General features: G+C 42.7%; 1 protein-coding gene across 4 annotated transcripts in view; it reads left to right on the top strand.

Moving 5' to 3' along the window:
- Positions 1–3,705: 3,705 nt before the first annotated feature.
- Positions 3,706–17,908, top strand: part of LOC105284167 (transient receptor potential-gamma protein) — an 85,718-nt gene continuing 71,515 nt past the window's right edge. For 2 of the 4 annotated variants that reach the window (XM_011347488.2, XM_026974190.1), the window contains exon 1: positions 3,706–4,208. The gene's annotated coding sequence lies outside the window, so the exon portion shown is untranslated. The remainder of the gene's footprint in view (positions 4,209–17,908) is intronic. The other 2 variants (XM_026974188.1, XM_026974189.1) reach the window with 2 other exon arrangements.

Below are 17,908 nucleotides of genomic sequence, written 5' to 3'. Positions count from 1 at the left end.
AAGCAGTGATGAGATTAATATAGTTTTTTTCTTTTTTTCTTCGCGGTCGCCAAGTACGTAGTTGTGCGTAGTTGGTGCTACCCTCTCCGCAACCAGTGCTTCAGTATGAACTGTATTTGCAATTTACCACGATTTTTTTATTTATTTATTATTACGGATTTCTTTGAACAATTAAGAATATAATCAGACAGATGTTCCTCGAAGAATATATTTTACGACTTAAAATCTAAAGAAAGCAGTGATGAGATTAATATAGTTTTTTTCTTTTTTTCTTCGCGGTCGCCAAGTACGTAGTGTTGTGCGTAGTTGGTGCTACCCTCTCCGCAACCAGTGCTTCAGTATGAACTGTATTTGAAATTTACCACGATTTTTTTATTTATTTACTATTACGGATTTCTTTGAACAATTAAGAATATAATCAGACAGATGTTCCTCGAAGAATATATTTTACGACTTAAAATCTAAAGAAAGCAGTGATGAGATTAATATAGTTTTTTTCTTTTTTTCTTCGCGGTCGCCAAGTACGTAGTTGTGCGTAGTTGGTGCTACCCTCTCCGCAACCAGTGCTTCAGTATGAACTGTATTTGCAATTTACCACGATTTTTTTATTTATTTATTATTACGGATTTCTTTGAACAATTAAGAATATAATCAGACAGATGTTCCTCGAAGAATATATTTTACGACTTAAAATCTAAAGAAAGCAGTGATGAGATTAATATAGTTTTTTTCTTTTTTTCTTCGCGGTCGCCAAGTACGTAGTGTTGTGCGTAGTTGGTGCTACCCTCTCCGCAACCAGTGCTTCAGTATGAACTGTATTTGCAATTTACCACGATTTTTTTATTTATTTATTATTACGGATTTCTTTGAACAATTAAGAATATAATCAGACAGATGTTCCTCGAAGAATATATTTTACGACTTAAAATCTAAAGAAAGCAGTGATGAGATTAATATAGTTTTTTTCTTTTTTTCTTCGCGGTCGCCAAGTACGTAGTGTTGTGCGTAGTTGGTGCTACCCTCTCCGCAACCAGTGCTTCAGTATGAACTGTATTTGCAATTTACCACGATTTTTTTATTTATTTATTATTACGGATTTCTTTGAACAATTAAGAATATAATCAGACAGATGTTCCTCGAAGAATATATTTTACGACTTAAAATCTAAAGAAAGCAGTGATGAGATTAATATAGTTTTTTTCTTTTTTTCTTCGCGGTCGCCAAGTACGTAGTTGTTGTGCGTAGTTGGTGCTACCCTCTCAGCAACCAGTGCTTCAGTATGAACTGTATTTGAAATTTACCACGATTTTTTATTTATTTACTATTACGGATTTCTTTGAACAATTAAGAATATAATCAGGCAGATGTTCCTCGAAGAATATATTTTACGACTTAAAATCTAAAGAAAGCAGTGATGAGATTAATATAGTTTTTTTCTTTTTTTCTTCGCGGTCGCCAAGTACGTAGTGTTGTGCGTAGTTGGTGCTACCCTCTCCGCAACCAGTGCTTCAGTATGAACTGTATTTGCAATTTACCACGATTTTTTTATTTATTTATTATTACGGATTTCTTTGAACAATTAAGAATATAATCAGACAGATGTTCCTCGAAGAATATATTTTACGACTTAAAATCTAAAGAAAGCAGTGATGAGATTAATATAGTTTTTTTCTTTTTTTCTTCGCGGTCGCCAAGTACGTAGTGTTGTGCGTAGTTGGTGCTACCCTCTCCGCAACCAGTGCTTCAGTATGAACTGTATTTGCAATTTACCACGATTTTTTTATTTATTTATTATTACGGATTTCTTTGAACAATTAAGAATATAATCAGACAGATGTTCCTCGAAGAATATATTTTACGACTTAAAATCTAAAGAAAGCAGTGATGAGATTAATATAGTTTTTTTCTTTTTTTCTTCGCGGTCGCCAAGTACGTAGTTGTTGTGCGTAGTTGGTGCTACCCTCTCAGCAACCAGTGCTTCAGTATGAACTGTATTTGAAATTTACCACGATTTTTTATTTATTTACTATTACGGATTTCTTTGAACAATTAAGAATATAATCAGGCAGATGTTCCTCGAAGAATATATTTTACGACTTAAAATCTAAAGAAAGCAGTGATGAGATTAATATAGTTTTTTTCTTTTTTTCTTCGCGGTCGCCAAGTACGTAGTTGTGCGTAGTTGGTGCTACCCTCTCAGCAACCAGTGCTTCAGTATGAACTGTATGGAGACGTGATTACGCGCGCGGTCCGACGATCACGCGCGAAATAACGTTAAAAATTGCACATTTTTCACGGAAATTCGCGCAAAATTTAATTAACTTGTCGTTGCTTTAACGCTCCCGCGTTAGCATTCCGGAAAATTTCGCGACCGAAGAGCGTGCGATGCGGTAATCGGAGCAATCGCGAAACGATTTTTCCAAAACCACTGCGCAGTGAAGTCGCCGATAGTCGAGAAGCGCTCGAAAGCCGCGAAGTTTGACGCAGTTCGCGCGATCATATCTCGCGGCCGTCTTTAGAGACTTGCGATCGCCGCAGCATTCATCAGGTTGTTAGTGAAAAGTGCAATATGGCGCGAAACAGTGTGAAGTGCCTTCGTTTCACGCGATAACATTATTAACCGAACGATGCGTGAATTAATTCCTTCGGTTGCTCGTCCGAACGTTCTCTTCGCTTCGATGTTAATCGCTCAATGAGAATCATCACCGACAGATGAATATCGCGTCGGAGTGAAGTGAAGTGAAGTGAGTATTGAAAGTGCAAAGTGTTTGAAGAACCGCAATGGACGAGGTCGAATATATGCGACAGCTAATTCTCGCGGACGGTATCGTGGATGGTATTTGCAGAAGAATTTCACCGGTGAGTCGAGACTTTAATAGTAGACTACAGGGTGTCCCGAATTTAAATGTCCAAACTTCGGGAGCGCGTAGGGGATGATAAATCAAAAATAAAAAGTCCTTTAGAGATATGCTCGTTTTTACTTCGTTTTGGAAAAATCGCAAAAAAGAAAACGTAGATTTCATGCAGCAATGACTCGCCGATCCGGCACTCTTCTGTTTGGAAATCGGCGCGCATTCTCTCGCACCGCCTCCCTAGCATTACCGTCACAGAAACCCTACACGAAAACCATATCAGCATATTCAACGTTAGAATATGTACGCGGCATTGTGACGGGAGTAATTCACTCGATGGCTTCTGATGAGTAACTGACGAATTTATGGGAGAGAAGCAGAAATGTAAACAAACAAAGGAAGTGCGAGAGTATGCGCGGCGCCGATTTTCAAACAGAAGAATTCCGGAACGACGAGTCATTGCTGCATGAAATCTACGTTTTCTTTTTTGCGATTTTTCCAAAACGAAGTAAAAACGAGCATATCTCTAAAGGACTGTTTATTTTTGATTTATCATCCCCTACGCGCTCCCGAAGTTTGGACATTTAAATTCGGGACACCCTGTACAATAGTTATAGCAGTAGTAGCATACTTGCGCAACAGTACTCAAAGGTCACTCTGAATTTCAACGAGCGAAATGCGCGAGAACAACTTTACGCTCGCGTCGCCGCGCGCGATCGGTTCGTACGATCGCGCGTTTCGCGCCGCGAGCCTTATTTTCCGAATCTTGCCGACGCGTCGAGCGCGAAGGAAATTCTGGAAGGCGTTATCTATCCACCCGCGGGATACCGAAGCGAGGAGGGGGGAGGGGGTGGGAGCGACGCCGAGAGAGAGGCGTCGGGACGCCTCCGTCCTCGCGCTCAGTCACCGCCCAAGCTGCACCGCGAGCGATTCGTCGTGTCGCCGCGTGAAAAGAGAAAGAGAAAAATAACGAGGGGCAGGGAGGAAGGGAGCGCACATCCGTGCTACGATCCCGCGCCCTTTGAGCCGCGTCGAGTGCGACTCGCCCTGCACCCTTGCTCCTCGTGCTCTCCCGCAGTGACCGCTCCCGGTGGTCGTCGTTTCCGCTCGCGATCGCGATCGCGATCGATCGATCGCACGCGCGCCGCGAGTGACAGAAGACCCGGTTGCCGCCTTTCGCGCGCGACTTTTTCGAGCCGACGAAGCGAAGCGAGGGCAGGAAGTGGTGGTGGTGGTGCCGCGGTGCCGTGGAGGTGCGTCCGCCGGCGAGGGGGGTCTTGAGGGCAACGCGTTCCTCTGGAGGCGCTCAGGAGGCAGTCAAGATCCATCGCCGCCCGGAGATGTCGGAAAGTCAAGGTCAGTGCTGCTGCGGCCGCAACGCGGTGGCAACGCGCCTCCTCGCCGCGTTTACCACGTCAGGGGGTGCGTGCACGCGTGCGAAGTCGCGCGCGAAGGGGCGGATATAAGGGTGGAGGGTGAGGGCGACAGGAGAGCTTCCGATCGAGATTAATAACTGAAACGCACTCGGGATTAAATCGCCTCGATGATCAATCCATTGGTAATACGTGCGATGATGATCTTTTCGAATGATATCTCTTTCCTTTGATGCATGAGGAGGGTGAAAGGCAAAATGCAAGTATCAGAGACACCGAGTGGTGATCTCAGCTCCTGGTGAATGGGACTCGGGGAGGATGAGTCGTTTCGTTTCGGAGTTTTCTTTTTAAGCTTCTCTCTCTGTTCCTCGCCGTCAGGGAGAAAATGTAGCGATGGGAGATAAGAGGTGTTCTTTCCGGGCAGAGAGTTATAGAGAAGCAAGTTCGAGCGAGTGGAAGTGGGTCGTTGCGAAAGTTTTTAATTTAATACCTCGATTTATCCAGCTACTCCGTACGCTCGCTGTTGCAATATCCATTATATAATAATAAACATATATACGAAATACTTCCCGACGCCAGTTTTCAATGTTAACTTCTTAGCGACTGCTTGGTGGTCCACGTTTTAAGAAGAGTGTGTTTAGTGATTGCACTACAGATACTGCATCGATCAATATTACATCGTGTTTTATTAGTCCCCGCGGACACATCATGTAATCCGTATTATGTTTCGCGAAATCACGTTAACCCATTTGCATGCGTAACTACGATAGCTCGTTTGAAAACTATCAGTTTTCGCGGGATTTGTCCGGTTTGCATTTTTGCAAGATTTTATTTTAATTTGCTCGTTTATTATTAATTGCATCACAATTTAATTACAATTATATAATATATTACAACTTAATAATTAAATTGTTCTCTAATTGTGTCATATTTATACATTCGATTTATATTTCACATATCAATATAAATAAATCTATTAAATTGGAGCGAACATAAAGACAAATATATAAAAAATATATGTATAAGTCGAATAATAATTTCTCAGTAATATCCATTTGTGGGGGCAATGTAAATTAATGTGCGGGAGGTATCAGTACATTTGTGGATGCAAATGACATAATCTCAGTCGCTAATCACTCCGTGTTCGCCCCGGTTGAAATAGCGTTATCTAATAAGCCCTTCCTCTCTCTCTCTCTCCCTCTGGCGTGAGAGAATTATTAATGAACAATCTAAAATCATTCGTGAATGCAAACACGACGACGCACGGACGAGATAACATCACTCTCTCGTTGCGTATCCGCAATTTACTTGCGAGCTGCACTCGGGATCCTCGTGAATTTTGAATACGACGCACCACGAGCTTCCACATCTCGCTTTCCACATTTCTGCATCCTCGCTTGAACGTTTTATCAGCCAACACACAAAACTGCAAAGAAAAAGACCAAGGGGTTGCCGGTCGGTGACATTTACGACTCCGTCGCCGCAACTTCTTGATTAACATCGTCGGGTCGCGCGCTCATAACAGCGGTTCTTCCCAAGTTTCAGTCACCCGGGCAATTTTGCTTGCGAGGCTCGACTTAAGTTGCAGCTCTTATCCTCGGCGAACTTTTCAGAGAAATCGCGTTCGCTTGATACATTCGTGTTTCTTGTTTCCTTCCTCCAATTTCTTCCTGTCGTTTACCGTCGCGATTTCGCCATCGTTCGTCGTTCCCGCGAATACTCCTCGGTGTATTCGGGGAAAAATTCTGCCGCGGATCTCATGGTTCGATCAAACTATTCGTAACAGTGAGACGATACTGCTGCGAAGTGTCAGGGAAAGTTAAATTAACTTTCGATTGGTGGCTTGGTGGTAATCGAGGGTGCTCCCACTCTCACGCATGTCGGACAAAGTTCCGAATTCGAGTTCCAAATTCCTCGCTGGGATTGTAAACCGATGTCAGTGTGTCAAACCGATAATATTCAATGTCTGGAAGAACATTGTAATTGAATTAAGAAAGCGTTTTCAGCACGTACAAAGAGATTAATTGTTTTAGCAAAATACGTATCGGAGAGCACGATGACATTTAAATTTCTTACATTGTAGGCTTTGTTTAAAGTTTATGCCACTCATGCGCGACACAGAAGGGAACAACGATGCCACGAACATTAATTACACTACGCTAATTTTCCATCGCGACGCTCGACGTTCCCTGTTTGCGCATTTGTGCTGATTCGCGCCGGCACGATACTATTTCCGGTGAAAACACGGTGTGGATCTGTATGTGTGTGTGTGTGTACGCACTGGGAATCGCAAGTCATAAATTCAAGTCTCTGTCATCTAATTACCACACCTTCCGTTACACTCCTATGTATTGCTCTCAAGAGACGACGAGCAAGGATCGTGATGTAACGAGGCGTAGGAGATTCGCGAAGCTGGAATCCTAACAAGCAGTCGTTTTCCGGTATGATCGTATTCGTCTAATTTCCTTCTGGATAGTACACAATGTACTCCAGATCTCCCGTACTTCCTTTCATCTGTATGCTGGAGTATCTTAAGTTGATCAGTCTGATTAAAATTTAAACATAAAATTCGAGATACTTGAAAATTCGAGCACGCTCTTATTCTTCCCTTCTAATTTCAAATAGATTATAATAAAATTTTCATTTAGAAATTAATTCTTGAAAAATGCTTGACATTGAATGTCACAGACTTGTCAAGGAAGATGGAATTTAAAGTTCGATTAAAGAGAAATCGGTATTAAATTGATCAAAGAATCTGGTTGAAGTGTAGAGTATTCGGGGCAACTTTGGAGCATCCATGATTTATTACATCACTTCCCCGACCATAGATTCTTAGATGAACTTCGAATGAACTTTTTAATGTACGGGTAAAAGAAGGCCATTGTTTTAGTTGGATCATTGTAACTTTTTACTTTGCACTATTAATTATCTCAGCTATTAAGCTCGAAAACTTTAGGTTCAATCGGTAATCAGGCGCAGAACGATGTTTCGCTATCCATTTGTTCTCTCGAATACTTTCTAAGAGCTTTTCACCTTTAATCGTTTATAATTAGCAATTTTCGTAACTCAATGGCTAAATTTCATTCGAGATATTAAGAAAATAGAAAAATACCTGGCAATTAAATTCAAGCGTGGGCAATTTCGATAAGGCAGAGAGGGTCTCTGAAGAATTTTATGTGTCAAGGGGGACACGCGTTTTGTCGGGAGATAATAACGAGGCTCCTCGATTGTCGTGAAGTGAGGTGTACTCTAGATCCATCTCGATAGGGAGGACCCATTTACTTTCATCAATATATAAAAGAGGCTTCTCTCTCTCTCTCTCTCTCTCTCTCCTTTTCCTCTTTGTATCGCTGACGTTTCGTTCCCTTATACTTTGCGTCGAGCCGCTCCTCGTAATTCTGTATACATCCTAAATTTCACTGATCCTCCAGAAGAATACGCGAAAATCCCGATCAGCGACGCGATCGTGAAAGTAAAATCAGTAACTCCTAAAAATACGAGTAATAGGAAGACGTGTAGTCGATTTATCGAAAACGCGCTCTCAAGATAATCGCAACGTACCGCGCGTACATCGATCCGTTTATTTGTACGCGTATGTCAATCCGCGGTGATACGTTTGATCGATTTCGACATGTTTGCCGAATTCAAAGGGATCTATGTATGGGCGTTTCCGGCAAAAGTGTTCGTTTATGGATTTTTCTTCCTTTGAATCTCCGCACATGTACGTCGTCGACCATAAACGCCATTTTTGCGACTCCGGAGGGTTGTGCGTGATTTTAATAAAATACCGATATTTTTGGTCTTATTTCGTGCATCGAGAATTATCGAAACGTAAAGATGAAAATTCGGAGACCAGATTAAACGACTCGAAAACGTTCACACACTCTCCGACTTTCTTGCATTTTTTTAAACGCCTATTTCACCGCGAAAGTTATGCCTACGTTTTACGAAACATTCTAGGTAACGTTGTCGCATATTTTCGCGTTTAATTCACACGTTGCAGAATAACGTGATCGAGTGTACTTCTGTTTATTTTTTCGCACGCAGTTGCACATTTTTTCGCGCGTTGTGCTCTTCGACGTGAGTCAAGTGGGTGATACGATATAACGATTCTCATTTTACAAATAATTTGCGTCATAAGCGTGACTCACATTTATGCATCTCGATTTTGTACATCTGATATGATGTTTGCATGTTTTTAACGTACCTGTGACTTTATTTTTCTTCCTTTCTCGCTTTTTTTCTCTCTATCATCCTCTCGTGATTTTATTATCTTCTCTCGTCTTTTCATGACGTTCCTCCATTTCGTGTAGTTAAGTTCCGACGTTCATAAACCTTGTTGTAAAACGCGCTCGCGTCAGGCGCGGCTTGTAATAAGTTATAAAGAAGAATATGGGGCTACGTTCGAAGTTTAACTAAAGTGACTGCTCTAAACGGATCCATTTGGTTTTGGGAAGCTTAGGCCTTTCGCAGCCCTTTCTCATAAAATATGTAACAGGCCGCTTGGCTTCGATACGGACGTAAGCGATTCTTCCTAACTTTTCTTCGCTGAAGGTATCCAACAAATCAAGTAGACATAATTTAGATATTCGAGTGAAAGAATATGGCACAAAAGTTTTAGAGACGCTTGTAAATAAACTATATATTTAATTAAAGTATTTTTATAAAATTCTCATTAATTCTTCTCATTAATTTTTCTGAACAAAATAGAATTGTATTTTTTAGCATGAAAGTTTTACTTAAAGCTCAACTCGGAAAAAGAATTCTGAAAAAGAACAACTTTGCAAATTTCATTCTATCTGTATGCAATTAGTGTTCAAGAACATCTGCTGTAAATGAGAAGTAACAATCGATTATGCCGTCTTAGCCGGCTGCGGCGTCTCCGTGTGACCCAATCGATTAACTTTTTCAAAGACCGAAGAATATTTAGCACTCTGTAATCTGCAACTCGAAATAATTGCGACGAATAAAACCGTGGAAAGCGACACCTTATATAAACGCAGATTTTCCGAGTGGGCGGAAAGCAGAAAAATTAAGATGCACTGACGAGGAACCTCCCTCTTGCATTCGCGCGTTGGAAAAGGAATAAAACAAAGATCGGGTTTCCCGCAATCGGGAAAATACACAGCAAATAAATAACGAGGATCGGCGTCTTTTTTAATTATGCTTTCGCCATCGTTAAAACTTTTTTCGCCCCCAAAAGAAGAAAAAAAAACAGAAAGAAAAACAGAGAACATACTTCGAGCTTTCTGACGATGGCAGATATTAAAATTCTCGTTAAAGTTCGGCGTACTTGCAGGAGGGCGATTTCTTTCAAGGACCTACTCGAGTCCCCTTTAAACCGTCGGTCTCGGCTCTCTTCTTCCGTCTCTTGGCCCGGAGCTTTTCACCTGAAAATCTCTTATTATCCTATTTCCATAGTTCTTCATCGGACGATGAATCGGGGTTAGCCGGGCACTCAATTATTCGGGTCGGCCAAAGCCGTTGCGGCGGCTTTTGTGTCGCTGAACGAGTCGAGGGCGGTTCCCGCTATTCCAACGACTAACGATAAATAGCCCTTTCGCAATTTTAACGACGCGCACATTCGTACGGGTTCGCCATGCCATGCGTAAAACTAATTACACAAACGCGCTGTTGCTGGCCGCGTCAACTCGCTGTGCTCATTTATAATAACATTCATGTAAGGGTTACCCTAGTCATTTCCAAGCGAGAACGGCAGAACAGCTGAAAATTTACACAGCGCGAGAGTTTACAACACAGGCATCGTCGTAGCTCAAAATATTAGCTTTTTCGATACGTCGAGTGTGCTCCCACGATTATTCCGAGAGATCTAATATACAGGGTGAGGCACCTAAAACAGGCCACCTGAATATCTCGGCTGTTATTGGTGATAGAAAAAAATGTGTCAGACCAAACTTGCATGGTTTCGAGGGACACATAATTTGTTCTAAATAATTTTTTATTAGGTGGACGTGTAGAGGTCATATGAAGGTCAACTTCGTTTTTTTAAATGGTATGATATGTTTTTTTACGTACCATCTAGTAGAGCGTTTGAAGATGCGCACATTGATCTACGGGTCAAAATCATTCAAGGTCACTGAAGGCTAAAATTTCTAAGTGCTAGAACTTTTTCATTTCTGAGTTTACGGTATTTTCAATAGCAGAGAACTCTAGGCAATATAAAAAATATAGATATCAACAACTCAGAACTTCACGGAAAAGAAAAAATTTCTAAGGGCTAGAATTTTTGATTTCTGAATTTACCGTATTTTCAATAGCAGGGAACTCTAGGCAATATAAAAAATAATGATATGAATAACTCAGAACTTCTCGGAAAAGAAAAATATTTCTAAGGGCTAGAACTTTTTCATTTCTGAATTTACGGTATTTTCAATAGCAGAGAACTCTAGGCAATATAAAAAATAATGATATGAACAACTCAGAACTTCTCGGAAAAAGAAAAAATTTCTAAGGGCTAGAACTTTTTCATTTCTGAATTTACGGTATTTTCAATAGCAGAGAACTAGGCAATATAAAAAATAATTATAACAACTCAGAACTTCGCGGAAAAAGAAAAAATTTCTAAGGGCTAGAACTTTTTCATTTCTGAGTTTATAGTATTTTTAATAGCAGAGAACTCTAGGCAATATAAAGTAAATTATTTTCCCTTGCAATTGGCCTTCAGTGATCTTGAATGATTTTGACCCGTAGATCAATGTGCGCATCTTCAAACGCTCTACTAGATGGTACGTAAAAAAATATATCATACCATTTAAAAAAACGAAGTTGACCTTCATATGACCTCTACGCGTCCACCTAATAAAAAACTATTTAGAACAAATTATGTGTCCCTCGAAACCATGCAAGTTTGGTCTGACACATTTTTTTCTATCACCAATAACAGCCGAGATATTCAGGTGGTCTGTTTTAGGTGCCTCACCCTGTATATATGTGTGTAGCTTTACTTACACATATATTATTTCGAGTCGCAAATCCTCGAGAGCGGGTTTTACTTTTGAACTGTGCTACCGTTTATTACGCGCATGCATTATGAATGATTCTCGTATCAAACCGTTTGCCATACGTAACCATATGTTCGCCGCGGAATTCCATGGGAGCTCCGCTAATCACGGGGAGCCGCAATTAATCGAGACGATCAAATAAATAAGGTGCACAGCGCGAATAAGGGGTACGCACATACGCGTATAACAACGTTGACCATACTATGTATCTCTACTATGTTTCTGTACTGATCCGTTTCCGCATCGAATGTGCATATCGTCACCGCTCGCTCGCCCCGGCAAGGCTATCACGCTCTCCATTTGCATGCGTGCAATTTGCATCGCGATCCAATGCGAATGCAGATTAGAGTCCTCGCGACGGATCGCACGACGGCAAATATGAGCAAAGTATGTCGCGGAATCGCGCGCGTCCGGAAATTTCGATAAGCGATACATGCCGGATTATCATGATCGATCGATCCGCAACCGATCCGTGCCGACTAATTCTCCAGCACGTGCTCCTCCTCTATCGCGAATTAGCCGCGTCCCAATGACGATTTTTTTACAATCCTCGGGCTCAATTGTGCAAATCGATCGCACACGCGGACTTGATCCCTCTCATCTTGCCTCCTTATCCCTCGCTTACCTCCTTCATGACCGGCGACGAATGTTTATGCGTCGTGCGCGAGCAGGGAAGAGCTCGGAGAGGAGCGTCGCGACGCTTTGCCGGGCATCGGTTGCCCGGACCGGGCGTCGCCATCCTCATTGATTCCCTCCGCCCAACCCCTGGCGATGCTCGACATGTCGAGGTTCCTCCTGCGCGCACTTCCCAGCTTGACGCTCGGCATCTCTTCGTTCCACGTGATCCTCCAGATGTTCATGACATATTAACAACGCCCGTGGGAAAACTCGTGATCGATCATTACACACGATTCCTTTACGCTATCTCCTTTTCCTTCTGTGTGTGTTCCTTTCTTCTTGATTCTTTTATTTTATTTGCCTCGTCGCTGCATCTTTCCGTCATTGTAGTTGCGTCCACGTGTAGCCGCGTGAGAGGATAAATCGTCACTGAGGCATCACGATCTCGCGGCGACTCGCAATTTCTTCCTCCCGCGGCGTGTTTCCTTGATCCAGCGAAATGACGCTCGTTAATTAACGTTGACCCGTCGTTATTGCCGCCTTGCTCGTAACCGCACGGCCGTCCGGCGATCGAGCGAGCACAATTCCGTCAATTCCATAGAACGATCGGCGCGATCGTAAGTCTCCCTCCGCGCGTATTTAATGTAAATTGCGTGTACACCTGTCACACGCCACACGATAAACAATAATGGACCGGGATCCGTTGATATCGATCTCGGTAATGAGAACTGCGGGAATTCGCAGGAACGCAATGAGTTAGCGCGTGCACATACCGGCCGCGATGACCGACTCTCCTAAATTCGCCGTAATTAGGCGACCTTTCCGTTGTGCCGGACCCTCTGCGGGTTCCACGTGAAATATCTCTAATCCCGCCGTAACGAAACTCGGTCGTGTACCGGCCAGGATTTATCGTCATGCCGTAATTGCCATATTTCATCGTGGAAGTCGAATTTAACGCGACGTTAAACAGCACGCTCATAATGAAGCGAAAAAGTTCAGCCTATCGTTGCGCGTTTGTTCGCTGCTCGTTTGGAGCTCGTAAAATCGCGCGAAAATGATTAACTCGCAAAATTCTCAATACCATGCACGCCGCGCGCGTGCACACCGCTTTCTCATTAAATCTCATCGCATTTTCAGCACGAATCGCACGAGTAACTCGCACGGAAACGTGTTAATCGGATGTGCGCGCCTTTCTGAGTGAGCTACGAGTATCGAGAGTGACGTGTGAGTCAACAATGAAAATAAACCGTCCCGACGGATTTAATGATTATTTGGCAAGCCTTAAATGTGCTTAGTCGATCGTGGTCTATCTATCTATCGGCGTAACAAATCGCGCCCGACTTGTTGCTCCGAAATCTGTCCAACGGGGGACAAACGCGATTATTCGTTCGATCGATCACTGCATCCGTAAACGGAACGCACATCACAAATCGTTAGCGGATGATTCCGAATTAGAGTACGTTCATCCGTGCGCTAGAGTGTAATTCACACGAAACATGCGTATCTCGCGCCGATTAGGCAGTATTCTCTGCGCATTATGCGCAGTACAGAAAAGTGAAGAATGAGTTTCTCTTGAATAAAGGCAGAATAAACTGCTTTCAGTCCAGATTGAAAAGAGTGGAGGGCAGTTTATCCCGTTAGTTTAACAACGTAATCCTCCGACAATACGCGATAGACCTTCCCCTGTAATCGATTTTACACAAAACCAGTTTTAGTTCAAGGTCCGAAAACTCTGGCGTTGCGGTGTTCGGCATCATTCAGTCCAGAGAAAATGGAAATCCCTCGTTTCGTCGATTCGCGTTTCTATTTTCGCCGGCATTTGTTCCCCGTGTGAATGCGTGCCTATCGGTATCGACACACGGGAGGAGCGGCATGAATATCGACGAGGAACGGCGAGAGAAGCCAACGGCAGAGCACGAGACGTTCGTCATGAAATATAAAAGCTCCTTTTGACACCGGAACGAAAACGTATATAATAATACGAGACCTAATAAAGTCGAGATGTTACTCGGGCCTGGAAACTTCGCGTTACGCTTTCAGAATCGAGTACAGAATAAAGTGCATTACTTACATTCGTCGTTCTTTGAGGACGGACAGCGGAAGGAAAGCCGGCGTGATAGATTTATTTTTTATAAGTTGCTTTTACGCGTATCCCGTTTTCCATGATGCGATACAAATTTAACAGAGCGACCCCGACGCAGTGGAAGGAATCCTCTTGTGCATTCAGCAACCAACCGATCGTGCTCTTGATTTCCTCAGATATCTTCTTCCCGATTGTCTCTCGCCGGGAAAGATAAGGCTGCACCGGATATTAACTGAATTCTCCCTCTCTTGATCTTGCTGGTTTTCAAGAGTCAGGGACAGGCCTGAATCGTCACGTAAATGGAGACTCGAGCTGTAAAGAGATGCATGGGAAATGAGTGTCGACGTGGTGGTGTACGTTGCACTTGTTCAACGTGTCTCGATGTAAACGATCGCGTTTCTTTATTTTTTTCAAACCGCGGATGGATGTACCGCGTTAAATACAATTCAAATTTACGACTAAGAATTACGACTTCCTCCCTCGGCTCAGGAAAATAAAAGGACATAGCCAGGAGGCACGGCGGTAAACTGCATCGACGGAGAAGACGAGAAAATACAAAAGCTGTAGTACGAGTAACAGGGTCATTACCCGTATACTTAAATCCTTAGCCAAAGTCTGAGCTGAACCTCTGTCGTCCTCCGAGCTGGCTCGCTGTTTCCATCGGGTAGTTTTCTCCACTCTCCCACTAATCTCGTCCGTTAATTACGCGGAATTCGAATCGACAGGCAGTTCGAGCGAACAGCAGAATTTTATCCTGTTTCGACCTCTGTATCCCTCGAGGGAAATTCCTTCTCTGCCCATCCTCGATGTCGAAGCATCGATTGTAGCACTGCCTCGTTCGCGGCTCTCTCTTTCTCTTTCTCTCTTTTGCTCGTTGCTTTCGCTGGCTTGCAAACTCGCAAAAATAGAATTTAATATCGATGTCGGTGCAAATAGCCTCTGGTTTCTCTCTGACATGCCGCTACCGCGCGGTCAGATAATAATCCTTGCACAGGATCCGCCGCCCACGTCGTCTCCATGCGGTAATCGTTCATTTAATATCCACCCGAGGAGAATCTAATCCGTGTACCGAGGATGCAAAAAGACATCGTCGCTAGGGCGTCCGGTTTGGCTTGCGACGGTTTTACAACCGCGCACGGCACGGCGGCGTTAGCAAGATACAAACAACATCTCGTCGACTGCCGTAAAGATAGCTAGAGAAGCAGATCTCGCTCGAACAAAGAACAAGAAGCGCGTTAGTTTACGAGCACAAACGTTTCTCTCAACTATCGTACGTTACATCACACGCGCGATAATCGAAAGAGAAAGCATGACTTTCTGCAGATAAATATAACAATTGCAGAAACAACGAATGTTAAAGATTTGTGCATACTTTGAAATTAAATAGTATCAATATCATGCTACATAATTTTGCTGTGACAATTATGATATATTTATGAAATATGCTGTATTGATTATTTCAATTGGCTTAAGGGGGGAGCCTGCTTTAGAACGCTGAAAATAAGGTATATTTTACGAATTGTTTTTGGAGAAACTACACAGCGGATCATTATAAAACTTTGATGCATTTATTAGTGCATGTTTAAAGATAAAAAAAATTATTTTTTGATTTGAATATATCGCTTGTAGAGGTCGTCCTGGAGAAATCTTAGTGCAGCCGCGTCGCCGGCATTGCAAATTGGTGAACATTCTCCTGCCTCCAAATTTCGTCTAAACTGAAAAATTTAAATATCTTCTCGTTATTTATGAATTCCCATCGTCGATGAGCCAAAGAGAGAAGAAAAAAGTTGAAAAGTGCCAAAATGGTGGAGCTTAGAACACAAAAGTACGATTTTTAGGCAAAGTTTTTGAACTTTTTCATGCAAAACTAATTGTTTAACTTAATGTTTTTATGAATATTAAAGGTTCATCGACAATGGGAATTCATAAATAACAAGAAAATATTTCAATTTTTCAGTTTGGATGAAATTTGGAGGCAGGAGAATGCTCACCAATTTACAATGCCTCCAGGACGACCTCTACAGGCGATATATTCAAATCAAAAAATAATTTTTTTTATCTTTAAACATGTACTAATAAATGCATCAAAGTTTTATAATGATCCGCTGTATAGTTTCTCCAAAAACAATTCGTAAAATATACCTTATTTTCAGCGTTCTAAAGCAGGTTCCCCCCTTAAGTAGCACTTTAATTATTATTATCGTGATCTCTACGAAATGTTTTTGTTTCATATATATCATCATAACATGTTAAAATACAGCATATCTAACAACATAAATTATAACAGTATCGTTAAAATCTCTTAAGTCACTGCGTATGTACACACAAAATTCCTCATGATTAACTCATCGTATGCGAAGATGCCTCACATGCGCCGTAATTCCGATGTGGACGTGATTTCGCAGGCATTTAGGTGGCGGCAAGTTCCGGGAGATGATTTATTTGTCCGTGATACTCCGACGAACTCCAGCAATCCCTTCGAAGGGCGTTCCTCGCGTTTCCCGGCTGCGTGTGCCAGCTCGGCGCAGTTGTACGTCGCTGTAATGAACGACGACGCGATTCAGGCGGTGTGTTTGCCTCGGAGTATTGACGAGACTCGTGTGTTCGACGGATCCCCAAGGCTGTTCTTCGATTCTCGCACTCACAGAGAGAGAGAGAGAGAGAGAGAGAAAGAGAGAGGCTTACTCTGCGGTCCAATATAAATGTTTGATGAAACGCTAAGGTTCTCCCAGCTGGACAAAGTAACTTCAAAGTACCAGACCAGCCAGAGACAAATATTGCCCGCTCCGGTAAAGGCTTTGGGAAACTTTGCGACGCGCTCGCACCCATGGGAATGCAGGATTTAATCCTGTCGCTGTCGGAAGAACGATTCCTCACGTGTATCATCCATTTCCGTCCTCATACGCGATAGCGCGTGCTTCTTGCTCGTTCCTTTAAACGCTGGAGCACTCAGCGATCTCTCTCAGTCCCGCGAAAATCAATTGCAAAGAAAAATTAATGCGGCGTTCGGAAATATCGGCCAGGAACACGCTAAGATCGGAGGAACAAAAGTTTCTTCGCGTTGTCTGTCTCGAGACGAAACTATTCCGAATACTGAATACAACGGGAACTCCCGTTGGTCGATCAGTTCTCACATAGACGTGGCCTTGGCGCAGCTCGTGAATCTGGCAACAGCTGGAAGCAATCCACGGGCTTGTATACACACGTACATCGTGCTCCGGAATTTCGCTCTCTCGGAGATGAGGCCGTTGTCGCGGGAAATAAAGTCATAACGGCAGAGGCGCGAATTCGCTAATCGAATCGGCGAACATCCGGCGATGATTTTAGAGAACGTTTCGCTTTCTCGAAACGTACCATCCATCGAGGAGTTCGGTGAATAAACGCAAATGATCCATCGAGTTCCTCCAACGAGATTTCGTGCACGTCGAACAGGGTGGTAGGTTTGTGGCTGCACGAAACTCTCGCGAACGTAAAACAATGACGGTTCCAGTCCCGCGGTCATGTTTGCGTTTTGCGTGCTCCATTATTCCGGTTGGGCTGCAGACAGAAACACGGAATGTCCCGGGAGGCATACATCTGCTCGTCACTGGGAACGCGTTACTCTAGCGATTTACCTAGAAAAAAACAGAAACATTAGACAATTAAAATTCTTTGTACAGTTTTAATAATTTTAATAATTTAAAAATACGGATTAAATTGCTCGAGACATTAAGCGCGATGTATCCGGATTTGTTTCTGTCCGTTGGACTATCGTCCCAAGTTGCGATAGTGATCAAAGTGAATTGGACGTCAAAGTGAATTGTATTGGGTTGGCCAAAAAGTAATTGCGTTTTTTTTATATAAATAAAAGGCGAATTTTTCATGGGAAACAAAAACTTTATTAAAAATATATTGTCCATTTTGTTTGATTATCTTTTGTCATTTTTCAGGCAACTTCATGATTCCGCGCTCAAAAAAGTT

This window comes from Ooceraea biroi, chromosome 12, assembly GCF_003672135.1.
Source record: "Ooceraea biroi isolate clonal line C1 chromosome 12, Obir_v5.4, whole genome shotgun sequence".
Taxonomy (NCBI): domain Eukaryota; kingdom Metazoa; phylum Arthropoda; class Insecta; order Hymenoptera; family Formicidae; genus Ooceraea; species Ooceraea biroi.
The sequence above is the reverse complement of the archived record's forward strand: the minus strand, read 5'-3'. Positions and strand labels throughout refer to the sequence as shown.